A 27,678-nucleotide genomic window follows, 5' to 3' on the forward strand; every position below is an offset into this window, starting at 1 on the left:
AGGCGAAGGAAGATGAATGAGGAGACTGTATGAGGGAGGAGTAGGGGGCAGCAATCAGGATGTGAAGTGGATGGATGGATGGATGGATGAATGGATGGATGGATGGATGGATGGATAAAACTAGTCATTTCCTTCAGTTCACTTCAAATGAACATTTACTTTAAAATGTCTGCACAGGTTTTTTTCCTGAAAAAGGAAAAAAGTCTGCACCCAAATAATAGTCAAGTTTCTACAGCATCATTGTTCATCTTTGAAATGTATTTTAGATTGTGTTTTGCCAAGATTCAAAAGCCTTGAGAATTATAGTAAGGGAACCATATTGCATCTAATATTCCTGTAATATTTCTGTTTCACTCAGTGGAACATTCAGAAAGATAGAAGATGTAACTATATTGCTTTCAACTCTTGGTTGTCTCTAGGGAAAAAAAGCTAAAGCAAGGAAAAGGAGACGTGGCAGAGAAATGAAGGGCTGCCTCCGAGTCCATGACCCTTCAGAAGTAGAAAGCTCTAAAGGAAGCATGGAAGTCCATTCCTAGCCTGTTGTCTTATCCTTCTTCCCCTTCATTACTTACTCTCCTCTTTTCTTCTTGCTCCATTCCTCCTCCCCTCTCTGCCATTTCTCCTCTTCTTCTTCCTCCCTTCTCCCTCTCCTCCTCCTCTTCCTTTCCTCTTCTCTTCATATTCTGCCTAGTATCTATACATAAACCACAAATATAGCATCAGGAAACACACCACTGAAGAGGCATCCTAGAGTCAAGCCTTTATATGAATTTCAGGATCTGCACTCCTTCTGAGAACCAATCCAAAGCTGTCCCTCCAATCACCCTCCAAGGTCTGGCATTCTCACTGTCCATAACCACCATCATTGACTAGATCCTAATTATTAGGATTTAACCAAGGCAGCAATTAATACTCAGATAACTGTAAGAATAATTAGTTTATGTCATGAAGAAAATGGCAATTAGTAGTTAGTCTATACTAACCAATTACTCTAAATGTCTTCCTTCCAAATAACTTGGAGGAAAAGGGTCAGCTCGTGTTCAGTGATGCACCATCAAAAATGAAGACCTTTAAAAGAAGTGACAAGCTCAAAAGAGCCTGAGATGATCATGATGCACGTTGTGATGAGATGCCAGAAGTCAATAATGCAGTTTGACTATAGGCCTTCAAATCCTAGAGGAGGACCACTACAGCAAGCAGCAAAATAAAGCAAGGAAATAAATGTGTCATCAAGATGAAAAGGTCAGCAAAGCCTTCAAGATCTACAGAGCTGCAGACACTACATTTAAAAATGGATTGGACTCATTCATCCTTGAATGAATGTAATGAATGTAATATCATCTTTTCACAAGTTTTTAACTAGCATTTGTAACCTCAAAAATATTAGGTATACTAAACTCATAGTAATCCCTAAAAATGACAAATTTTAAGAAAGCATTGTCTGTTTAAATATAGAAACACATGAAAAATAAAACTGTATGAAATTTAATGTTAAAATGGCAAAATGTAACACTAGCTTACTCACATGAATAATGTAATTGAAGCTATGGCAAAGCCTTTGTCTAGCCAAGTTCATAAAGACTGTCTTCAGCTCTGTCCCTTACCTCTCTCCTTCAGGACAAATGTTCATGACTTATCTAAAAATGTTTACTGAATGTTGTATATCTTAAAATGTACAGATTGGCCCAGTAAGATGGCTCAATGTAATATAATTAAAGACCACACATGTACGCACACTTGATCTTTGACAAAGAAGTCAAAAATATACAATGGAAAAAAGAAAGCATCTTCAATAAACGGTGTTGATCTAACTGGCTGTCTGTTTGTAGAAAAAATGAAAATAGATCCATATTTGTCACCTTGTACAAAGCTCAAGTCCAAGTGGATTGAGGACCTCAACATAAAACTAGATACACTGAATCTACCAGAAGAGAAAATGGGAAAGAGCCTTGAACTCATTGGCACAGGGGGAAATTTCCTAAACAGAACTCCAATGGCTCATGCTCTAAGATCAATAATTAATAAATGGGACCTCGTGAAACTGGAAAGCTTCTGTAAGACAAAAGACTTAGTCAATAAGACAAATCAGCAACATACAGATTGGGAAAAATATTCACTAACTCCACATCCAGTGGACAGCTAATATCCAAAATATATAAAGAACTCAAGAAGCTAACCACTACAAAAACCAAACAACCCAATCAAAAAATGGGGTATAGAACTAAACAGGATTCACAACAGAGAAATCTTGAATGGCTGAGAAGCATCTAAAGAAATGTTCAAAGTTCTTAGTGATTAGAGAAATGCAAATCAAAACAACCCTGAGATTCTACCTCACACCAATCACATCTAAGATCAGAATCTCAGATGATAGCACATGTTGGCAAGGATATGGAGAAAGAGGAATACTCTTCCATTGCTGGCGGGATCACGAACTGGTACAACCACTCTGGAAATCAATCTGGAGGTTCTTCAGAAAATTGGAAATAGATGTACCTGAAGACCTAGCAATACCACTCTTAGGAATAAACCCAAAATATGCCCCACCATGCCACAGGAGCATGTGTGCCACTATGTTCACAGCAACCTTATTTGTGGTAGCCAGAAGCTGGAAACAACCCACATGTCCCAGAACAGAAGAATGGATACAGAAATTGTAGTTAATTCACACAATGGAATACTACTCAGCTATTAAGAATGAGGACATCCTGAGTTTTGCAAACAAATGGATAGAGTTAAAAAATATCATCCTGAGTGAGGTAACTCAGACCCAAAATGACATACATGGTATGTACTCACTAATAAATGGATAATAGCCACACACAAAAAAGTGCAGAATACTTTTACAGTATTTTTACAGTCCACAGAACTCAAAAAGGTCAACAAGCTGAAGGGTCCATGTAAGGATGCCTCAATCCTTCTTGGGAGGAAGAAGAAAGCAATCACAAAAGGTAGGAGGTGGGGTGAGGGACCTGGGTGGGAAAGGAAACAGGGTGCGGGGAGAGGGAAACATGATCTGGTATTGAGTTGGGGGAAACAAACTGAAGCCCTGAGGGCTAGCAGAAAGAATGGAAACAGGCAACCTCTGGAGGTAGGATGTGGGTGGGCCCTCCAGAATGTACTAGAGACCTGGGAAGTGAGAGACTCTCAGGACTCAAAGGGAGGGACCTTAGATGAAATGCCCTGCAGTGGAAAGAGGGAGAAAGACAAGGCATCAAGTGAGGGATGGAGTTGTCAGCCCATAGTCAAAACTCTGACCCATAATTGTTTCTCTCTGAAAGAACTGCAGGGACAGAAATGGAGAGGAGCCTGATGAAAAGGAGGTCTTGCAACAGGCCCAAAAATGGGATCCAGCTCAATGAAAGGCCCCAAGGCCTGACACTATTACTAAGGTTATGGAGCACTCACAAAAAGGGACCTATCATGACTGCCCTCTGAAAGACCCAACAAGCAGCTGAAAGAATCAGATGCAGATATTTACACCCAACCAACGGACAGAAGCTGCTAGCCCTGTGGTTGAATTAGGGAAAGGCTGGAAGAAGCTGAGGAGGAGAGCAACCCTGTAGGAGGACCAGCAGTCTCAACTAACCTGGACCCCAGGATCTCCCAGACAGTGGATTACCAACCAGGCAGCATACACCAACTGATATGAGGCCTCTAACACATATACAGCAGAGGACTGCCAGGTCTGGGTTCAGTCAGGGAAGATGCACCTAACCCTCAAGAGACTGGAGGCCCCAGGGAGTTGAGAGGTCTGGTGCAGATGGAAGGGTCGGAGCATCCTTGTGGAGACAGGGGATGGGAAGGAGATATGGGATGGGGAACAAAGGGCTGAGTGAGAGGGGAAAAGAGTAAAATTTAATTTAATTTAATTAATTTTATTTTTAAATAGACGGCTCAGCAAGTAAAGATACCCTCTGTGCAAGTCTAATGACCTAAGTTTAATCCCTGGAATACGTGGTAGATAGAAAGACATGACTCCCAAAAGTTGTCCTCTAACCTCCAACAAATGCTGTGTTACATGCATGCACAGTAATGATAACATGTAAAACCTTTAAGAATTAAAACTATGAAGATGTCTATCTAATGTTATCTTCTTCCAGAGAAGCACACAAACATACACATTAGATGACAGTTTGGGCCACATGTTATCATGCATTAGGCTGTGTCATTGTTGAGTGGCGGCTTTAGAAAGTCTCTGATCATCCCTGGCACGTACCTACACCTGAGAATGAGTACCACATGGAAATCTACCATGCTGGCCAGGTACCTTCTGCTAGCACGTCTGTCATACCTCAGGTCCTTTCTCCTCAGTCAAAAGGCCTGCTGAAAAATATATTCTATCTCATATTTTTGGAATGTTGAGATGTTCTTAGCAATGTACCCATATAGCACCCAAATGTAACAGATATCTTAAGGGAGGAATTGGCAATACGCTGAGTCTGGTTCTCCACCTTCTCCTTTTCAAAAGTATCCTGACCCTCGCAACAATCTGTGGCTTGCTTTTCTAGTCCCACTAGAGTGCTGGTCTCTCTTTTGCCTTTTAAGAAATCTCTGCAAGATTTCTTTCCCAGATTTTCAACCTTCTGCCCAGCTCTAGAGTTTCTTTCTTTCATTAATTTATTTATCTATTCACTTTATTTCACATTACCATCTCCCCTCTCCTCCCAATCTTTCCTGAATACATCTCCTCCTCAGCACTCCCCTCTCCCTTTCAATTCTGAGAAGGAGGAGATCTCCCTACCCCTAAATGGATATCATCCCATGCTGTCTTATTGAGTCACTGAAAGACTAGATGCATAGTCTTTCACTGAGGTGGCCCAGTTAGGGGAATGGGATCCATAGGCAGGGAGGCCATAGATTCAAGGGACCCAATTGTTGGGGGTCCACATGAAGACCAGGCTGCACATCTGCTATATAGGTGAGGAGGACCTAGGTCCAACCCATGCTTGCTCTTTGGTTGGTGGATCAGTCTCTGGGAGCCCCTACAGGTCCAGGTTAGTTGACTCTGTTGGTCTTCCTGTATAGTCCATAAGCTCCTTGGGTAGTGCAATCGTTTCCCCAACTCTTCCACAAGATTTCCTGAGACCTATTTAATGTTTGGCTGTGAGTCTCTCCATCTGTTTCCATCATCTACTGTGTAGAGCCTCTCAGAGGACAATTACACTAGAATCCTGTCTACAAGTATAACAGAGTATCATTAATAGTGTTAGGAATTGGTTCTTGCCCATAGGTTCTTGAGCCAGTCATTGATTGGCCATTCATCTCTGATTCATCTTAGACCCTGCACATCTTATAGGCAGGATACATTTTAGGTCGAAGATCTTGTGGGTGGGTTGCTATTCTTAGCTCTCTACTGGGATTCCTGCCTGACTACAGGAGGTGGCCACTTCAGGCCCCATCTCCCCCACTGCTAGGAGTCTCAGCTAGAGTCACCGCCATAGACTTCCTGGGGCCTGCCCCCATGCCTGATCTCTGGCATGTCCTAGAGATGCCCCCTGCCCACAGTCAACCTCCATTCTCTCTCCCCTGCTCTCCCTATACCTTATCTCCCTGCCTGCTTCCCTCCCTATCGCTTCACCCTCCCAGTTCCTTCCCTCCACCCTCTAATGTTTGAATAACACTTAAAGAAATGTTCAATATCCCAAGTCATCAGGGAAATGCAAATCAAAATGACCCTGAGATTCCTCCTTACACCCATCGGAAAGGGTAAGATAAAAAGAAAAACTCCAGAGATAGCACAGACTGGCAAGGATGTAGAGCAAGGGCAACACTCCTCCAGTGCTGGTGGGAGTGCAAACTTGTACAATCACTCTGGAAATCAATTTGGTGGTTTCTCAGAAATTTGGGGCTAGTTCTACCTCAAGATCCAGATATACCACTTCAGGGCATATACCCAAAAGATGTTCTACCATCCCACCAGGACACTTGTTCAACTATGTTTATAACAACTTTACTTGTAATAGCCAGAAATTGGAAACAACCCAGGTGTCCCTCAACTAATAGATAAAGAAAATGTGGTTCATTTATAGTATGGAATATTACTCAGCTATTAAAAACCTGGACATCATGAATTTTTCAGGCAAATGGATAGAATTAAAAATACTATCCTGAATGAGGTGCATGCAGGTTATATGTTTACTTATAAACAGATATTAGCCATAAGGTGTAACATAACCATGCTACAATCCACAGATTCCCTAAAAGCTAAATAATAAGGAAGGCCCAATGGAGGATGCTTGAATCTTTCTCAGAAGGGAACATAAAAAAATAGAATTTCTAAGTGCACAAGGATAAAAACTAATTAAAGAAAAGTTTTTAAAGTCTTGCAGAACATTAATGAACCTTTTTTCCTTCAGATCGTGTGCTTCAAGTACTGACTGTTCAGAAGTTCCCCAAGACCTTTAAAAGTATTCCTTACTCTTTCTTTTATAAACCCCTTCCAATTTTGTCTGAACATCGGTCTTCTATAAGCATTCGGTCACATGCGGAAGCAAATGCTAATGGTATATGTACAATGCAAGAAGCAGAAAATCTATTGGCTGAAAACGTAAAACAACAGATGTACAACCTTATAAGTAATCAGGACCTGGTGGAACATTAGTACAATAAAATGCCATGGAGCATTCAAATTAGGAAAATACTTAATGTCTAATAATATGGAAATTGTGTCAGTTCAGGAACTCACAGGCCTAATTGGAAGAAATGGAAAATGTCACAATCATATTGAATACAACTAGCACAGCCACAGTATGATGATGGATGATCTATATGAGTGACCTATGACCTATGTTCCAACTTCCTGTACAGGTGTATTTACCATGGAGTTGTTTGTAGAAGGCTGTTGGAGATCGCTTAGGTGGCCATCAATATGTATGCTTAGTATATGTGGGATGAGTTCACTGTCGTATGCTATGAGATTGGTAAAAACAATGAACTAGATGATAAGACAAGTAATTGTGTGCATTCAAAGTTGCAGCTTGGGGTGGGGAAGAGAATAAAAAACAGAACAAAACCCCAAACTCCGGTCAAGCGCATACGTACACATCACATATTTTAAAATATAATCAGAACAGAAATAGATTAGAAACAGTTACCCACGACAATAGGTATTGAGAATAGTGGAAGATAAAAGAATGCGAAAACTATTTTAGAATTCTTGCTGGGTACCTGACATTGCTCAAAGCACTTTACATTGGCTGATTAAATTCTCTCAATGGTGCTAGGTGGCAAGCGCTATTGCCATTTCTTTTTCACAGCTGAGGAACTGGAGCACACAGTGCTTACATAATTTGCTCAAGGTCAGAAAGAAAGTGATGGATCCAGAATTGAATCCCAGATAAACTGGAATGAACGTCTGTGCCATGTCCCGAGGGGCTTCCCAGCAGTATTTCTGAGGCTTGGGAACGTGAGTGATGTAATTATCTATCTATCTATCTACCCACCTACCTATCTATCTATCTTTCTATCTATCTACCCATCTACCCATCTATCTATCTATCTATCTATCTATCTATCTATCCACCTATCTATCTATCTATCTATCTATCTATCTACCCACCTACCTATCTATCTTTCTATCTATCTATCCACCTACCTACCCATCTATCTATCTATCTATCTATCTATCTATCCACCTACCTACCTACCTATCTATCTATCATCTATCTATCTATCTATTTACCCACCTACCTACCTACCTACCTACCTACCTATCTATCTATCTATCTACCTACCTACCCATCTATCTATCTACCTACCTACCTATCAATCTCTGCATCCTTAAAAGGAATCCTTGGGTGTCTGTGTGATATCAAGTGCAGATCTCTGAGTAGGGTTAGCTGCATTTAGTTTTCAACTTCTTCCACCAGGTCATCTCTTATGAAAAATGTTTTCATTTCCACACACCACAGAGCATTTTAGGTGTGTAAACAATGTTTAAACAATGGAGACAATCTCAGCAGACGTATACGGTCTTATGTTTTGTGTTCCCTTTATTTGAGAATTAAGGGCATGATCTTTGATTGTGTGTTGCCTTATATATGAGACTATGATGGCCCCACAGAGATTTGATCTCATAAAAGCAAATTAAAAGACGTCTTGTGATGTCCTATTCTTGGAATATGAGAGAAAGACCAGTGGAATGATCCTTAAGTCCCCCAGCCTTGAGACACTGCAATCAACCAATGCAATGGTAGACAAAAGTGATCAAGAAGAGGCTAGACAGTCACCCAGAGCCATTGCTCATAAGAATGCATGCATTGGCTGATTAATGTTGCTTGGAGAAACAGAATGAGGGAGATAGAGGAAGAAGGAGGGACAGATAAAGAAAGGTAAGAAAAGAGAAAGGAAGCCACAGTACAGAGAACAATGGGTACAGAAGAAAGAAAGAAGGGAGGGGGAAAGGAGAAAGAAGAGCAAGATACAAAGGATAAAGAGATAAAGGGAGAAGAAATTGAGGTTTTGAAAACAGCAATCATTCATTTGGCTGCATAAAGGAAAGCTGTGTGCCTTTCATGGAGGTTCCACCTGTCTCTGTCTCTCTGTTTCTCTGTCTCTCTGTCTCTGTCTTTCTCTCTCTCTCCTTCTCTCCTTCTCTCCCTCTCTCCCTCTCCCCCTTTCTCCCTTTATACATTATATTGATAAGCAGAGCTTCTCAATTGACTTAAAGGGTTCAGATGCCTGCCTCTGTTAGTCACTTGTACTCTGGTCATTCATTATGAGATACCAAGGCCATTCACCTGTTGGCTTCTATATCTACTATGTATCTACTGCCTACTGCTCCCTGCCACAGGCAATATTTCACAAGAGGCTGCCAATCACAGCCTTCATATACTTTCCTGCCAAGCTATGGTTAAGTTGATCAGTACATAGGAGGTGCTGCTGGTGAGACAATAAGGAAGAGGGGAAAGCCGGAGTTCCCTCACTTGCTAGTGGTGGCATCCTTAGCACCAACTCTTCCATCAAACTGATGGATGTTTCCAATCTGGTGTACCCAGCGCTGGGATCACCACCTTCTCACTCAGCACTTTGGAAGTCATTTTCTTTCCTTGTTTGCAGCTCTTATGTCTTCTATGTAAATAGATTCCCACAGTCATTTTCCTCTACTGAGCTTCAGGTACCACACAGATTTCCCACCTAGGCCCCATCTAATGCACATAGCCTCTCCCTCTTGTTATAACTTTGCTAAGCAGAATAATGTCCACCCTACCCCCACACTTCTACCTCCTAATCCCAGGCATCTAGGAATATGCTGTCTTACATAGGGAAATGAACTTTACTGGTATGGGTAGTTTAAATGGCCCTAGATCAGAGACATTTAATTGTCTGAGATTATTCACATGGCCCAGTGCAGTCATAAGGCTCCTTATACGTAAATGAGGGATACAAAAAAATATGAAGTCAAAGACAGAGATCTGGTGGTGGAGCCAAGGTCAGGTGATGTGGTTGCTAGGAGACAAGTCAAATGGAAGAAGCTCTATAAACTGGCAAGAGCGATGGGAAACATCCTCCCCTATTCCCTCCAAAAGCCTCTCAAAACAGTACCTGTTCAATCATTCTGTATGAGACTTCCGACCTCCACATTTGAGTACTTTGTCGTAGCGGCAATAATAAGTTAATATCCTGAAAAAGTCATCTAGGAAGAGCAGACAGATTGTTGATCAGGGAAGAGTAAGCAAACTATACAGACCTGCAGAAAAGTAAGACTCTTACTGTCTCAAGGGGGAGAAAAAGATAAATAAAGGGTAACTCCTTCACCAAAAGTCAGTCAACTGAGTTTCAACAGGCATAGATCAGAGGCAAGATAGTGGTCGTGGTAAAAATTACAGAATAAAAACTCAAGCAGTCTCTGGATGGCCTTTCTCTATTCCACTCTTTGTCCCTGCATTGCCTTTAGACTGGAGCAATTCTGGGCTAATATTTTTGAGATGGGTGGCCCCATCCCTCAAGCGGGGGCCATGCCTAACCACTGGACTTGGTCTCTACAGGCTCTATCTTCCTTTTGTTGGGTATTTCAGCTAATGTCATCCCTGTTGGGTCCTAGGAACCTCTTGCTTCCCTGGCATCTGGGAATTTCTAATAGCTACTCCCCAGTTCCCTGTCCCCCACTGCTACATGCCTCTGTTCAATTTCCTGACCCTTTCTACTTCTCCTCCATCTCCTCCCACACCCGATCCTGCCACCCAAGGACCCATCCCATCTGCAGACACCAAACCCAGACACTATTGTTGATGCTGAGAAGCACTTGCTGATAGGAACCTGGTATAGCTGTGCCCTGAGAGACTCTGCCAGAGCTTAACCAATACAGATATGAATGATCACAGCCAACCATCAGACTGAGCACAGGAATCCCCAATGGAGGAGTTAGGGGAAGGACTGAATGGAGCTGGAGGGGTTTGCAACCCCATAGGAAGAGCAACAATATCAACCAACTAGAACCCCAGAGCTCCCCGGGACTAAACCACCAACCAAAGAGTACACTTGGAGGGACCCATGCCTCCGGCTGCCTATGTAGCAGAGGATGGCCATGACATCAATGGGAGGGGAGTCCCTTGGTCCTGTGGAGGCTCCATAATTAAATAATAAAACTCTTAGCAGATACAAAAAATAAGAACTCAAGCAGAAAGTATGTGCCAATTACAAGACTCTGAATAATGAGGGGCAAGAAGATTAGCAAAATTGCCTTTCAGCCTATCTCAGTGTCTTCTCGCTAAGGACATAGGGGAATTGTTCTAGTTCAGTACGGTAAACAACTGTGTTCTACCTATTTGACTGGCTTGGCTTTGTCTAAGAAATCTTGGAACTCTTATGAAGGTCACACTTTCCCTTAATGGTGGTTAAGAAGTTTAAGGCACAAATCATAGTCTACTTTGACAACAGCCTAGAACAGAGGTTCTTAGTCCGTGGGTCTCCACCCCTTTAGGGGTCAAATGACCCTTTCACATGGGTCACCTTAGGTCATTGGAAAACAAAGATATTTACATTGTGATTCCTAACAATAGAAAAATTACAGTTATAAAGTAGCAACAAAAATAATTTTTATGGTTGCTCACAACATGAGCAAATGAATTGAAGGGTCACAGCATTGGAAAGGTTAAGAACCACTGGCCTAGAACCTTATGCTATATCCTCTGGCATGTAAACCACCTTAATACATCATACTTCATTTTCCCCTTACTTGTATTTCTTATGACAGATTTACTTTTTTCTTGATCATACATACTTGTAAAATATTAAGATCCTTTACAAACAAGATAGAGTATGAATAAGTGAATGAATAAATCATCAAAGACAGATGCTAGAGGCAGAAGGAATTAGAATAAGGAAATATCATATGAATGACAGGCCTGCAAGGATCTAACGCCATCAGAAGTGAATCCTGGAGTGAATCTGTTTCCAGTTAGGTCAGCTTGTTCTTTTGTAGGGCAACAGTGAGACACAGTGGAAAAGTAACCTGTGTTATATCCTGGAACAGAGATCTGCAAAGTATCCATCCAACTCCAGGAGACACTAGAGACAGACAGAAAGGAAGAGTGACTGGTGAGACAAGCCTAAAAGTCACAGGCAATGGAAAACCCCAGGCTGAGGAGAAAGGTGACAAGAAAAGGAATATATTCAGACGTGGTCCCTGGCATTGACTGTGTAGTTATGATCTGAAATGTTTCTTTTCTCCCAGAAAATGAAAACACACATGCGCGCGCGCGCACCCACACTCACACACACATACACACACACACACATTCAACACTGCACATAAAATGGACCTGGGCGTGTTCTTTGGATCTGTGCATGCAACTCCCTAACTTAAAACTGAAGTTTACAGACTTGCTTTTAGGTCTAGGCAGAAATAGCCAAGACTCAAGCAGCTGCTCTTCATAAATGATTAGTTGAAGATTTATAATGCACAGGATATAATCACTACCCAAATTAATGCCATAGACTAAAGGCATCAGGTAACTGATCTACAGACCAAAAATATCCTGACAGCAGGGAACATAATTGCTTATTTATACAAATGGTCTGTGCACTCAGGCATTCTGTGTAAATAGATCGTTACAGCCATTTCCAAGACATTATAATCCATTAGGTAAATTAGATATGCTTTACAATGCTAATGACACAACCTCAGGACCAAATATCTCCAGAAACATTTGTCCAATTCTGCTCTCAGACAAGCCCGGCTCTACATGAGGGCATTCAGCTGAGAAAGCTATGAAGGGCTTCTATTTTAAGAAGAAACAAGTGCAGGATCGCAAGGTTCAGAGTTGAGATCTTGTTTCCTTGTTTCCAGAGTAAACTGCTCTGCAGAAACGAGCCTGCATTTAAACTCACTACGTTGTGACATTTTTACTAGCAACCATCACACAAGTCTCTGTTTATTCATCATTTGTCGCTATTATATTGTTCTGAATGCCCATAGTAGGTCGCATTTCTCCTTCCTGCTACTGAATGCCCATAGTAGGTTGCATTTCTCCTTCCTGTTACTATAGCTATTGGTTGTCTGATGCTGGCAATTCACAGGCTTGGTGCCCTCCTTGCTGTTTTGTCTCTTCGCTGGCTTATTCTCATCATCATCTACATGTATCCTTGATTTTAGACTCTTTTCTGTCCTTTATTTAATATTTGACAAAAGAATGTCCTTCTCTTCAGCAATACAAATAAATTTGCTCTGTTTCACCACATTCATTAGTAGATATTTTTTCTACTTATTTGTTAGAGAAATCAGAAAGAATTAAATCAGGCCCCTGATTCAAACCATTCTGTGAAACTCCCTTGCTGATAACCAAGGTGACCTTGAGTTTCTTTGTTCCAACTTGCATGCATTGTTCTAGGCCAGTTCTTAAAAGCACACTGTTTGCATGCTGAAAAGTGTCTCAGGTTTAGACTATAGCTGTATTGTTCAAATATGAAGTAAAGCCAGCAACATCCAGCTTTCTTTCCCTGTGAGGAACAGGGACCATTCTGATCACAAACACAGGGCTCCAGGAAATCTGCAGGACCAACCAATTACCTTGCTCACTTCACTTACAGGTCTGGAACACTACTCTTTAGAATCTGAAAGCCATTGGGCTAGAAGAGACCATCCCCCATGTTCAGCACTTTCATAATTTTGCTGGGAAGGAGACTGGGGCTTGCCTGGCCTATGACTGAGTCAGACACAACTATTATTGGGTCCTAATTCCTGACCCAGGAAAATTTTCAGTTGCAAGAGCCACAGAATCAAGAGGCTGTGAATATGGAAGATCTTTTGGTTATTAATATTAAGAACAACTTCCGCTTTGAGCTTTGCACTCCTCCATACCCAACAGCTGTGGACTGCACACGGTTAAGGGTACAATCTGTTCTTGGGAAGCGTTGAAGCTAAATGACTCAGAGAGAAATCACACCTCGCAACCTCGACTTCATTAGCAGCACCTGTGCACTTAAGAAAGGCACCATAAGTGCATTTTAAATAAAACACTGAACCAGAGCCTCACACCCAGCTGTTCAAGCAAGATTATAAATGGATCTCTACTTTCTATCATGCCCTGGTTCCTTCTATGGTCCCCAGGTTCTGAGGGGGACTTGGCTCTTCATCCTTTAACTCCTTCTCTGTTCTTCTTTCTTCCGTTAAATCTTCCCACTGGGAACTAGGAAGACAGGTGCCAAGTCTGAGTTTCTAGCCACCCCTGTGTCATTTCAACGAGAAGAGTCATAAACAAATCAGTCACCTTAAACAAAATTTCTCAATGTATTTCTGCTGTGAATAGTCCCTGCTCAACAAAGCTGCAGGTGACTTTTAGGAAAGAATTCTACGTGAGAAGTGGGATGGTCATTTTCCTGCATCAGCCTGGCTGGGCTCTTGACCCCCAACTGTTCAACCTGACACCAACTCTAGGTGTTTGTCTTAGTTTGTGTTTTATTGCTGTGAAGAGATATTATGACCATGACGACTCAGATAGAGGCAAACATTTAATTGGGGCTGGCTTACAGTTTCAGAGGCTTAGTCTATTATCATCATGGGAGGAAGCATGCAACACATAGGCTAGAATGGCGCTGGAGATAGGGCCAAGATTTCTACATCTTGATCTGAAGGCAACCAGGAGGAGACTGCAGTCCACAGTCATCCAGGAGACTTCCCTCAGCACCAGATGAAACTTGAGCACTAGGAGACCTCATAGCCTGCCTACACAGTGGCACACTTCCTCCAACAAGGTCACACCTATTCCAACATTCAAACACATGAGTCTATGGAGCCCAACCTATTCAAATCACCATAGTGTTCTGTGACGCTATTTAGCAACTGTGAGGAGTAAAATCATTAATAGCTGCCTTTCAGTAAAGGAGATCATCTGGGCAGCCTCATGAACACTGTTCAGCAACCTTCAGTGCAGCATAATGGCTTCCCTAAAGTCATTCTGCCAGGAACACACAGCTTCAGATCATATCCCTGTCTTTCTTTGGAGTTTTCAACTTGCCCTGGCCACAACCATATAAACCAGTTCTTTGCAATAAAATTCTCACTATACAACTCCCACTGATGTGTTGTTTCTTTGGGAAAACCTAACACAATAGATTCTGGAGACCCTTGCCATTTGCTCCTGCAAATGTAGAACTTATACAGTAGAAAATAATGAGATCGGTTTCTATTTGGTGTGTATTTCTGACCTGGCCAGGGCCCTCCATTCCTGAATGCATTTACCAATACCAAGACTGATCTTCACACCACATCATATAGATTAGAAATTTGGAGATATGACCTGAGCATGATTTTTCATACACTTCCAGATGGGTGTAAAATGAGGCACAGTTAAAAGATATTGAACTGGACTGACTGAAATCAGCCTGTCTGGAGAGTGTGGATAAGGTTATCTGGCAACCCAGTTACCATTTGCAAATGCTGTCAGCAAGACTCCTACAAAATTTTAAGAGCAACTGTGGTCTTCTGGTAAGATTTCCAGATTTAGCAAAGAAACACATGGGGCATCTAATTAAAATTAAAAAAAATAGTTAAGCAGAGGAAATTTGAAATTTATAAGGAAACGTTGAGTATAGACCATTTAGGACATTCTCAGGGAATCAGCACATGCTTCAAGACAAAATTATGAACTACAAAGGCATGCTCTGTGTGCACCAGATGCCTGTCAACTCTGTAGTCTGTGGGTATCCTCTGAGCAGAGCTTCCATTGAGTTGGTTTGATCTACTTTTAATTCTACATGATCTATCAGAGTCCTATCTAACTGAATAAATATATCTCTCCTGTCCTAAGTCCACAAAACAGTGGCTGAATTCCTTAAGAGTCTGAGGAAGAAAGAAATGTTTTAGCAGCGCCAGCTAAAGATTCAGTTATGACTCCTCTTCCTTTCCTCTGGGCCTCTCAACCTCACGGTGTTGCCAAAATGTCGCTTTCTAACAAGCTGACTTTGGACAAGCTGGACGTGAAGGGGAAGCAGATCGTGATGAGGGTGGACTTCAGTGTTCCTATGAAGAACAACCAGATAACGAATAACCAAAGGATCAAGGCTGCTGTCCCAAGCATCAAATTCTGCCACCCAGGCCGTCCTGATGGTGTGCCCATGCCGGACAAGTACTCCTTAGAGCCAGTTGCTGCAGAACTCAAATCTCTGCTGGGCAAGGATGTTCTGTTCTTGAAGGATTGTGTGGGCTCAGAAGTAGAGAATGCCTGTGCCAACCCAGCGGCTAGGACTGTCATCCTCCTGGAGAACCTCCACTTCCATGTAGAGGAAGAAGGGAAGGGAAAAGATGCTTCTGGGAACAAGGTTAAAGCTGAGCCAGCTAAAATTGATGCTTTCCAAGCCTCCCTGTCCAAACTCGGAGATGTCTATGTCAATGATGCTTTTGGGACTGCACACAGAGCCCACAGCTCCATGGTGGGTGTGAATCTGCCACAGAAGGCTGGTGGATTTTTGATGAAGAAGGAGCTGAGCTACTTCACCAAGGCTTGGAGAGTCCAGAGCGACCCTTCCTGGCTATCTTGGGAGGAGCTAAAGTTGAAGACAAGATCCAGCTGATCAATAATATGCTAGACAAAGTCAATGAGATGATCATTGGTGGTGGAATAGCTTCTACCTTCCTTAAGGTGCTCAACAACATGGAGATTGGCACATCTCTGTGTGATGAAGAGGGAGCCAAGATTGTCAAAGAGCTCATGGTCAAAGCTGAGAAAAATGGTGTGAAGATTACCTTGCCTGTTGACTTTGTCACTGCTGACAAATTTGATGAGAATGCCAAGACTGGTCAAGCTACTGTGGCCTCTGGTATACCTGCTGGCTGGCTGGGCTTGGACTGTGGTACTGAGGGCAGTGAGAAATATGCTGAGACTGTGGCTCGAGCTAAGCAGATTGTTTGGAACGGTCCTGTTGGGGTATTTGAATGGGAAGCCTTTGCCAGGGGAACCAAGTCCCTCGTGGATGAGGTGGTGACAGCCACTTCTAGGGGTTGCATCACTATCATAGGTGGTGGAAACACTGCCACTTGCTGTGCCAAATGGAACACAGAGGATAAAGTCAGCCATGTGAGCACTGGGGGCGGTGCCAGTCTAGAGCTCCTGGAAGGTAAAGTCCTTCCTGGGGTGGATGCTCTCAGCAATGTTTAGTATTTTCCTGCCTTTGGTTCCTGTGCACAGCCCCTAAGTCAACCTAGTGTTTTCTGCATCTCCATCTGGTGATAGTGCAGTTAGTGGCCAAGACGCAGCATGAGGAATCCTAAGCAGTTGCACAGCATCTCAGCTCGTCTTTACTGCATTGGAATTCGTCTACGTTCAAGATCCCATGGGCACCCAAGGAAAGTCCATAATTTGACCATTATGAATAAAGGTGCAAGAAGCATGGATGTAAAAATAACTGTGGTTTGTTTATTTGGAGAGTGTTAAGTATATACCATAACGGCTATAGCTGGGTTACATAGTAGTTCTGGGTTTTTATTGTTTGTTTTCATTTGGTTGACTTTTTTTTGGTATTGATTCATGGTGATTTCCATTGTGACTGAACTAGCAGTGTATAAGGGTTCCCTTTTCCAGAACTCTTTCCAGCTTCTTTTTGTTGTTGTTGCTGTTACATTGAAACACTAAACATCTTTTGCCATCAAGACAATGCAAATTAAGTTTGTTGTGACTAAAGCAGCATTTAAAAGTTTTACAAATAAAATTTTCAAATAATGAGGTCAAAAAAAAATTCCTTAGTGACTAAAACCATTGTGCATTGTAGAGGGCATCTATTTATATTCTGCCTGTGAAAGGAAGTGAGCTGTAACAGCTTAGCTCTCTTCGCTGTATGTAGCCTCTGGTTAGCTTTGTCACTGTTCATGACAGCATGGAAATACGGTGAGATTCCAACTGTAGGTTTGGAGAATTTGATGATCTATTAAACAATAAAGATGCCCACTGGGGGGGGGGATTCAATATGAAATGCCTTCTTGAACATGGTAGTATTCTTTCCCTGCTGAGGTCTTTCTCTACTTTTTCCTCTATTAAATTCAAGCTCCTATTCGTTCCTGATGTTTGTTTGTTTGTTTGTTTGCTTGTTTGTTTTGTTGAGGCAGAGTTTCTCTGTGTAACTCTGGAACTCTCTGTAAACTAGACTGGCCTGCAAGCCACAGAGATCTGCCTGCTTCTGCCTCTCAAGGGCTGGCATGAAAAGCATGCACCACCCCCCACCCCCACCCCCAGTTCTTCTCCTTCATTCCTAATGCAGAATAGTAGTTGAGTAACGCTTCAGTTCCCTTTTCACCTTCTGCCTGAAATGGTTCAGCAAGAAAATGCCCTAAACAAAACCAGCCCCTCTCAGTAAGGGGTAGGGTTCTCCAGCCCTGGAAAGAAACTACACATCCAGTTCAGTGGTTATGCTAGGCGTTTCTATTCTGACAAATACTAACTCTGGAGTCTTCTGAGTTTGAGCCACTTCTGTTTCTGTTCCAGTTTTTCATACAAGATAGCTGCTGTTGTTTTACTGGCCTCAAGTGGGCCAATTTAAACTCAAAAAACTCCATTTCCTCGAATGGCACAGTCCATTAGCCTGAGATGTAGCTAGGATGCGTAATGCTAGTAACTAGGTCTCTGAGTTTGTAGAACTTTCCAGATTAACCCGACCATTGTAATTATCTGAGCCTGTTGAAAGTACAGTATCTTGTCCTCACCTCACACCTGAAAAATCCAATCCATGAAAGAGAGTATTTCAACAATTAACCAAGTTTAGAAGACACTGCTTGATACTCTCGATGACCCTGTTAAGAGGCAGATGGGGTATTGTCAACATTGCAGATGAACAAGAACTGTTTGCACTGAGGACATGGAGATAGGCTGTGCAGGTTATCTTAAATCTCCTTGAGCTTTTGAGTCTCACCTGTAGGATAGGTGATCTCTAACAGTTCTTCCAGCTCCAGGATTCCATGGCTCTGCACAACACTGACTCCTCAGAATCTTGGGAACTGTAAGAGCCCAGTGAGTGAGAGGCAAATAAGGCCTTGTTGGAAAGAACGCTATAAGTTGGGGATCTTGGTTTTGTAGAAACAACAAACATTCAGGTTAGGAAGTAGTGACGAAGATGGATGAGGGTCTTCAGTGACATTTGATGATTGCATTTTGGACCACCCCCTTCATCGTCTCCTCTAAAATTGGTTAAAGTTAGGCATGGTGACACACCTACAGTCTTGAAGTGTGGAAGCCCATGGCAGGAGGATGTCTAGCTTGAGGGCAGAACTATTTTAAATATCTCTCAAAGATAATTTAGAAGGTTCGTGAATAAACGAGAAAAAGGAAAGCCTACAAATATCAATATAAATTATAGTTTTTCCATATTGCTCAAAATAATTTTTAACTCTGATTTGTGATGATGAATCTTTTGGTTATATTTAACAAAGGAAAGAGATGCCTTAAGTCTCACCTAGGATCATACATTAAAATGCTGTAATGGAGGGAAGCTCAGGAAATACACAAGAGAATCACTAAAATGTGTTTGGATCAGAAAGAATCTTACAAAGCAATGACTTCTAAGCTAGGACACAAAATGTGGGTTGCAAAGTACTTCTCAAAATGTGAGCACAGGCTAGCACTGAGACATCCTTACAAAGATATCCCACCTTTCAGATTGTCATGTGTTTAATTATAGATGCTCCCAAATGCCTAGTGATATGTCAAACTCAGGTACATCAGAATGTAACCTTATTTGGAAATAAGGCCTTCCTGGATATCTTAAAAGCTGGGGTTAAGTTTGGCACACCCCATCAGCTTCTTGGGAGCTAAGAAAAAGAATGACCTTTCCTTGCTACCCTCAGAGAGAGCACAGTCCTGCTGATACCTGAAGCAGAGGCAATGCCTTTGTGCTGTTTAAGACACTCAGTTTGTGACATTCTTTCGGTAGTCCTAATAAGCTGATATTCTAAATATTTCTTTGAGGCCAGATCTTTTTCATGTGTGCCAACCAAACAAAAATTCCAGACACTTAATTCAGAAGTAGACAGGAGACGCCAGTGTCTCACTTGGTGTTAGCCAAAAGTCTAATAAACAGCAAGTCTTGTATCTTCTAGAAATTAAATATTGAAGATATGTTCAACGTTGTAAAGTAATACCCCTCTTCTCTAACTTGTTTTATCATATCAATGTATTCATTTTCATAAAATATGTTGTCATTATTTTTAACTAAATTATATCAATGAAAATCTTACTTTAAAAATGTCTTATTTATTTATAGGCATAACTTCTACCAAACAGAATCTTGGGGTCTCCATAGTAATTCCTACGGTTTAAAGGAGTTTTGTTTGTTTGGTTTGGTTTGGTTTGATTTTACACTAAACATTTAAGAATTCCTAGACTAGAGCAAGACAAGGAAAGATAGAGGGAAAGGCTATCACATGCACATGCAAAAACACAGAAGACAAATGGGAACTTTGAGGTTTGCAGGAATAGAACATGATATAAGTATAGGGAGACAGAAATAGGAAAGTAAAGCCAGATCACAAGGACCTTGTACCCAGTGTTCAGGAGTTTACCTTTCAGAAAAGACACAAAGAATTGACGAGCAACAGGTAGGGAAAGATTGACTCAACATAGTAGGAGAGACTCAGCGGGGTGAGGAGAAGCTGAAGAGAAGAAAGTAGGCAGAAGTTAAGGAGCAGAGAAAACACAAAGCAGCAGTGATGGGACAGAGGGGAACAAGAGAGTCAGTAGAAATATAATATTAATTGAATCTGAAGCAGTTATTGGTTACAAATGTGGAAGAGATGAAGAGAAATCCTCCTCAGAATGACAAGCTTTAGACTTGGTCAGTTGAATGGTTGGTGGAACCATGTTGAAGAAGGCAACAAGGATGGAGAGGGTCCAATCTAGAGAAGGAAAAGGAAGGGGTTGAATTTTAGAATTGTATCACTAATGCACCTGAAGGACAGCCACAAAAGTTCATTACCTACAGTCTATATGTGGACCTGGAGATAAGTGTGCGCTGCACAAATATTATCTGGGAAACATTCACATACAAGTTATGGCTAACTCATGGATTGGCAAAAATCACAAGCAGTGAATATGGAGAGCACTACACACAGGAAAATGTCAGATGCAAACACTAGGCTGTCACCATTGAGAAGAAAAAGCAGAAAATGCAGGATCCCAAGGAAGAAAAGATCATAGAAATGTAAGAGCTGGGAGAAGTGATTATCACAGAAGCCAAGAGGAGAAGAAAACATTCTGACCAAAAAGAAGTATTCACCAAAGTTAGTGAGTGGGTTGGGTAAAAGAGAACTTGGAAACATTTTTCAGCTTAATATAAGAAAGAAATTGTTCACTTTGATGATAGAAATCTCAATGAACAACTTTCATATATATACATACATATATATATGTGTATATATATATCTTTTTTAAATTATATTTTTCTTGGATATTTTATATATTTACATTTCAAATGTTATCCCCTTTGTCCCCCTCTCCCATACCTCATACCCCTCCCCCTGCTTCTATGAGAATTCTCCCACTCCCACCCACCCACTCCAACCTCAACACCCTGGCTATTATAAATAAGGCTGCTATGAACATAGAAGAACATGTGTCTTTGTTACATGTTGGAGCATCTTTTGGGTATATGCACAGGAGTGGTATAGCTGGGTCCTCAGGTAGAACTATTTCCAATTTTCTCAGGAACCTCCAGACTGATTTCCACAGTGGTTCCACCAGCTTGCAATCCCACCAGCAATGGAGGAGTGTTCCTCTTTCTCCACATCCTCATCAGCATCTGTTGTCACCTGACTTTTTGATCTTAGCCATTCTGACTGATGTGATGTGGAATCTCAGGGTTGTTTTGATTTGCATTTCCCTTATGACTAAAGATGTTGAACATTTCTTTAGGTGCTTCTCAGCCATTTGGTATTCCTCAGTTGAAAATTCTTTGTTTAGCTCTCTAGACCAATTTTAAAAGGATTATTTGAGTCTCTGGAATCTAACTTCTTGAGTTCTTTGTATATATTAGATATTAGCCCTCTATCTGTTGTAGGATTGGTAAAGATCTTTTCCCAATTTGTTAGTTGCTATTGTGTCCTATTGACAGTGTCCTTTGCCTTACAGAAGCTTTGCAGTTTTATGAGGTCCCATTTGTCAATTTCTTGATCTTAGAGCATAAGCCATTGGTGTTCTGTTCAGAAAAATTTCCCCTGTGCCTATGTGTTCAAGACTCTTCGTCACTTTTCATTTAGTTTCAGTGTATCTGGTTTGATGTGGAGATTCTTGATTCACTTGGACTTGAGCTTTATACAGAGTGATAAGAACGGGTTGATTTGCATCCTTTTACATGCCGACCTCCAGTTGAACCAGCACCATCTGTTAAAAATGCTGTCTTATTTCCCTTGAATAGTTTTAGCTCCTTTGTCAAAGATTAAGTGACCTTAGGTGTGTGGGTTCATTTCTGGGTCTTCAATTCTATTCCACTGATCTACCTGCCTGTCTCTGTATCAATATCATGCAAACTTTCACTCAAATACTTGCTTACATCTATAAACAGCTTACTTAAACGAGAACTTGGAAGTTTGGTGGGGGGAAGGGAAGAAAGTTAATTCTGGTCATGTTCTTAAGCCATTCTAATGGAGGAGGCAAGCCTGAACTAGGGAGAGAGCAGCAGGTGGTATGTCCTTAGGGCAAAAGATAGCAATTCAGAATTCTAGTCAAGGTGGGGTGTGGTGGTTTGAATGAGAATGGCCCCCACAGGTTTATCCACGAAAATGTTTGGTTCCCATTTGGCCTGTTTAGGAAGGATTAGGAGCCTTGGCCTTACAGAAGAAGGCAAATCATTAGGGATGGACTTTGAAGTTTCAAAAGTCTACTCCTGGGCGCAGCCTTGCTCTTTTTCTCCTCTGTCTGATGCCTGAGGATCAGCATATAAGGTCTTAGCCTATTGCCATAATGCTTATGGACTAGACCTCTGAAACTGGAAGTAACCTCCTAATTAGATGCTTTTTTAAGGGGGTTGCCTTGGTCATGGTATCTCTTCACAGCCTTAGAACTAATAGCTAAGACAGGGAATAAATTCTATTTGTGGGAACATTTCAGCATAATCCATCCTGGCCCAACCCAGCAGTGACACAGGTGCAGCACACACAAGACTGCTAGTCACTTGATGTGTGGGTGGCTAGCTGAACTGAGATGTGCTACATGTATGAAAACACACGGGACTTATGAAAAAAATATGTAGTGTGAAAACATCCTTCAGATTAGCTTTTATATTGCTTATATATTGAAATGAAAATTCAGTCAGCATAAGATGCTGCTCTGACCAAGTAACAGGTTCTTGTCTTCCCTTTCTTGCTCCCTCACCACCAGAGTAGAGTGCTTGCCACACTAGGTTTTTCTTGTTTGCTTTTGTTTGTTTCTTTTGCTAGTAAAATTGTCGTCAGTGATGTTCAGAGAGGCATGCTTCTTTATTCTCGTCTACAGAGGTAAAAACTAGGACATGTGCATCGTTTTCAAAAGCAAATTAGGTTCTGTACAATTTCCTCCAAACTCTGCGGCTCATCAGCTAGATCTGGCTCACGCATACATCCTGTAACCAATTACTGATTACACAGGACTCCCAACCAGCTTCACCTTTCCAGAGCTGAGCATAGAACCTGGCATCACCTGAAGACCCGAGGTAGTTGGAGAGCAAGATGGATGTCTAGCAAAACTGAACAAAATTCTGTTAGGAAGTAAGATGGCAGGGAATTCTGCTGGGTAGGCAACTCGCAGTAAGAACAACACTGTTTAAATCCAGACTGGGGAAGGGTGGGGGTAGGGGGGCTTATAAATGCCAATTGTAGAATCATATTTCCAACCAAATTTTTAGTCCTAAGCCAGAGTCCCTCAACTTTCCCTCAGCCCCAGATTGCCTAGTTTGGACTCAGGGAAAACCAATCTAATTTTAAGTGACCAAAGCAATAGCTCACTGTGAATGCTTAAGCAATATAAAAACAGATTTTACTTCAGAGCCTAATGTCAGCAAAAAAAGGCTCTGTCATCTGCCATTATCTGACCTCCGCTGCCTCTCCTTATTTACACATGTGGTGAAGGATCAAACCCTGATTATTCAGCTCTCCACTCATCCACTTGTCTTTTGGGGCCATCTCTGTCTTATACTCACCCACACTTTCCAAGCCACAGCAGAGAAGAGTGTATTCCTTCATGGCTAGAGTTCAGTCTGCATTGCCACAGATGAGCCATGATTTAAGAGGAAAAGAGTGAGTTTGTAGTCTCGGGCTTGGTTTCTGATTGAATAGGAGACAAAAATTCCCTTCAATTACTGTTAGGTTTGTCTGTCACAAAGAGATCCTGGGTTTGGAAAGCCTTGGCAGGCACGACTTATTCTAATTCCTCCACATGACTTCTTCTCCAGCAACCCAAAGGTCAAGATACACAGAAGGCATTGGAACTCCACAAAAATGTCTCTTCACTGAGCACAGTGAAGCACAATGAGAGCACAGAGGCAGAGCGAGTAATTAAATGAAACAAATCATGCTGACACAGAGGCAATCGACCCAAGGAATTTCCTACTTAAAGGAGAGCTTCAAGACAATCTGGCCCTCTGTAATGGGAAAGTAATGGCTCATACGGAAGGTCTTCACATTCCAATCTTCAGAACCTATGAATATGGCAAGGGAGACATTCACCCATACTAGCAAAGTAAGGAAGTTGAGCTGAGAGATTATCCTGGGATCATCTTAGTAGGCTCTCTACACAGAGGCCCACCCACAACTCACCACTCCAGGCTACAACCATCCTGGAGTTTCAAGTCCACAGCTGTATTCCTGAATTTCCACACCACATCCTCTTGAAAAAAAGCTTCTACCACTGACTATTCTTATGTTCTGGTCCTGTGATGTTTCCTGAATGAGGGGAGATTACAGGATGAAGAGCTTAGAGTCCTAGGATTTGGGATCCAGGTAGGGAATTTTTCCTTTTAGATTGGCTCCAGATATTACATATATGGTGTAAATATAATGCAATGTACTTATTAATTAGGCATCATTATGTGATAATATATAAGTTTATGCCTTCCTTCCAGCTAACAAATATTTGATAAATTTATTAAAATGTATCAAAATCTGAGCAGTGTTATTGGAGACAAGGAAGGAAACAGCCTCTTCCCTTGAATTATCAGCATCTAGTTAGGGAAGTGGTTCACAAACACTACCCCGACAGTCTTCTAAAGAGAGAGAAAGAAAAAAGGTAAGGAGTCAGGTAGTTGGAGAAGTAGGGAAACTCTGGAAGAACTTGGGAGAGGAGAAACCATTATTTGAATATAGTATATGAAATCTTTTCCAATTAAAAGAAGAAGAAAAGAATAGACTTGGTAAAGAGGACCATACATATTCTGACATATTTATAGTTAAATACTGTGAAAAAGAAGACGCAAACATCTCAGTGTGTGGCAGATGCTGGGAAAGGGAGTCACTATAAAATGAGATGATCTTTAGTATGGTAACTCACTATAGCTGATAGATTACCATAAACACACAAAAATTGTTTTTTAATATTCTGAAGGTCAAAACCCTCCAATCAAGGCATTGACAGAGCTATATATCCCTTCTGGCAGCTCCGGGGAATAATGAGTGTTTTAGATAAGCAATCATTTCTAGCTTTGACGTCTTCTCACATCTTCTTCCCCTCATGGTCCACTTCAGCCAGCAGTTGTATCACTGACTTCTACTTCCATTCATTTGTCTCATCTCAGTTCTCTAGTATTAAAAGTTCTAGACAGGCCAGTGCCCTTCCCCAAGGATTCTTTCAGAGGATTGAGAGCTTCTTGGTGCTGTCTCTAAGAGCATGGCTGGGGCTGACCTCTCACTGGTCGTGTGCTAGTAAGAAACACAATCCAGAATAAGCAATAAGCGGAAGCTGGGAGCCAGTGATCAAGCCTTAGGGGGAAGCAGAGGTAAACAAAAAACTCCAGGCAGATTCCAACACTCACTGGTCCTAGAGGTGCCCTGGTTTGTGTGGCCCAATGGTTCTCCATCTTCCTTATGCTCTAATATAGTTCTTCATGTTGTGGTGACTCCCAACAATAAAATTATTTTCATTGCTACTTTATAACTATAATTTTGCTACTGTTATGGATCATAATACAAATATCTGATTTTCAGGATATCTGATATGTGACATGTGACCCCTGCCCCAAGAGAGTCTCAACCCATAGATTGAAAATTACTAGTGTACTCTGTCTTTAGATCCAACAAATTGGACTACTAACTCTCTCTTTCATCCACCATCCATCAGAGACAGTTGCTAAGCAAACTTGAGCCCCTGATTCATCTACATAGAATATTCCTTGTATTCTCTGAACATAAGTGTTTTCTGCCTGTATGCATCACTCTCTCCTGCTGTGCCTTGCCTGAATTCCCCCGCCTCCTGACAATAATGTTCCAGGGTGACTATGTCCACATGTCTTTGGTGTCCCCATTTCCACAGGATATAAAGGAGAGTAGCCACCTGCAAGAGGCTAGCAGAGGTGGCAAACATTTCCTAAATTATCATGGCTTCCTTTAAGGCATTTGTAGTCCTAACACATCATAAAATTCCCTCCCCACAATTTTACAGGTTTTATTGGTTTTTGATAGAATATTGTATGGCAGATAGGATGCTCAGCCCAAACAATCATATGGAGGGTCAAAGAGCAGGGGAGAAAAGGGAATTTCTTGGAAAAACTCTGATTTCATGAGCTAATGAGTCATTTAGGAAGGAGTAACAAATCTCCCAGCCTTGAGCATCTTTTGTTCCCTGTCCCCTGTTTGAATGAATGTGTATAAGAAAGTAAATCAATCCCGAATAATTACTAAGGATCCACCACATCCAAGGTGCTATGTTAAGCTCTGTGGGCTCACAGCAACTCATTTAGTACAACCTTGACTTCTGACAGCCAGTACTGATAAGAGTAAATAACAGCTAAAAACATTTACTGAGACCTTCAAGCGCTGACTCAAGTGTGGAGTATCTAGTTTAAATACAAAAAACAAACAAACAAACAAACCAGTAATTACCATTATGTCTACTTTATACCTGAAGAAAAAGAAAAGAAAAATAAAATTTTGTATCAGGATACAGAAAAAATAGAGGGATTAAAATTAGCATTGAAATGCTGAGGTTGATTCTGAAGAAATTGGTTGATTCATTATTACTCATTAGTAGCAATTTCTGTTTATAGGTAGTAACTTATGATCTAGATTATATAGATAAACATAGAGGAGAGAGAAAGCACAGTATGCAAAGTGCTAGGAGTAGAGGGGAAAAAAAGTACTCATTAGTACTTGCAATTTTCATGTTTGAATTATTTCCAAACAAATCATTTCATAAAATATATTCTTATCTTGGGGCACACTTAGTTGTTCAACATAAGCTGAATATTGCTAAATCTGTGCCAATTTGATAGAATATGGTTATTGTAATTGACATTTTTTGTCAGGATTTTATTTTATGTCAGTTCTCCTTGGCATTCATAATTTTTCCTTTAGTCAGTTGTCTGTCTGGAACTTTTCTCATTTTTTTTCCCTAGGGGTGGTAAAATGGATGGCAGGTTACTTTACCAAGGACTCTCTTCATGTCCACAGGTTCATCTTGCAGCCAATAAGGATGCCAGCTGCCCATGGCTCATAAGCGTGGTTTCCATTGGGAATTCCCTCCACTGATGGGAAACTGCTTTACCACAGTTACCCTCCTCACAGGGGTACAGCCCATGGCCCCCAGCTAACTAACTGGTAACATTAAACCTGCTTCCCTCCAGCCTGAACTTGGAACTTAGAAATGCCATCTCAGCCCCCAGTAAAACTGGGCAAGATCTCAGTGAGGACCACCCCCTTTCCTTGCTGTTTTCTTAATTTCTATCAGAGGTCTTTCCAGAGAAAACTCACGTAACTTACACACAACACATCTCATAGTCTATTTCCTAAGGACTCTGAACAAGCGGTACTTCTTATGCTTGACACACACTGTTAAGCCCTATATTTCTTATCACTAAACTATGGAAGTCTTGACAAAATTACTTCAGAAAATTCCAACTGTTTACTGTTAGTCCACCAGTCATTTCGGTAATCTCTTTTATATTACTCATATCTATCATATGCTTTTCAAAGTCCTTTCTGTACATTTTGATTCTCATGATCTTAACTCTGAAGGGCGTGAACTCTGATAGTCAGAACCTATTAGTATTCAGACCTAAGTGCATCACTTATTA

The 27,678-nt window shown here is 41.3% G+C and overlaps 1 long non-coding RNA gene and 1 pseudogene across 1 annotated transcript in view; one reads left to right on the forward strand and one right to left on the reverse strand.

Moving 5' to 3' along the window:
* The window catches only part of LOC103691451 (uncharacterized), a 48,383-nt gene that overhangs the window by 12,503 nt on the left and 8,202 nt on the right, over positions 1–27,678 (reverse strand). The gene's annotated exons all lie outside the window — the stretch shown is intronic.
* Pgk1l1 (phosphoglycerate kinase 1 like 1) lies at positions 15,368–16,694 on the forward strand (annotated as a pseudogene).

Source organism: Rattus norvegicus, chromosome 2 (genome assembly GCF_021556685.1).
Source record: "Rattus norvegicus strain SHRSP/BbbUtx chromosome 2, alternate assembly SHRSP_T2T, whole genome shotgun sequence".
Lineage (NCBI taxonomy): Eukaryota > Metazoa > Chordata > Mammalia > Rodentia > Muridae > Rattus > Rattus norvegicus.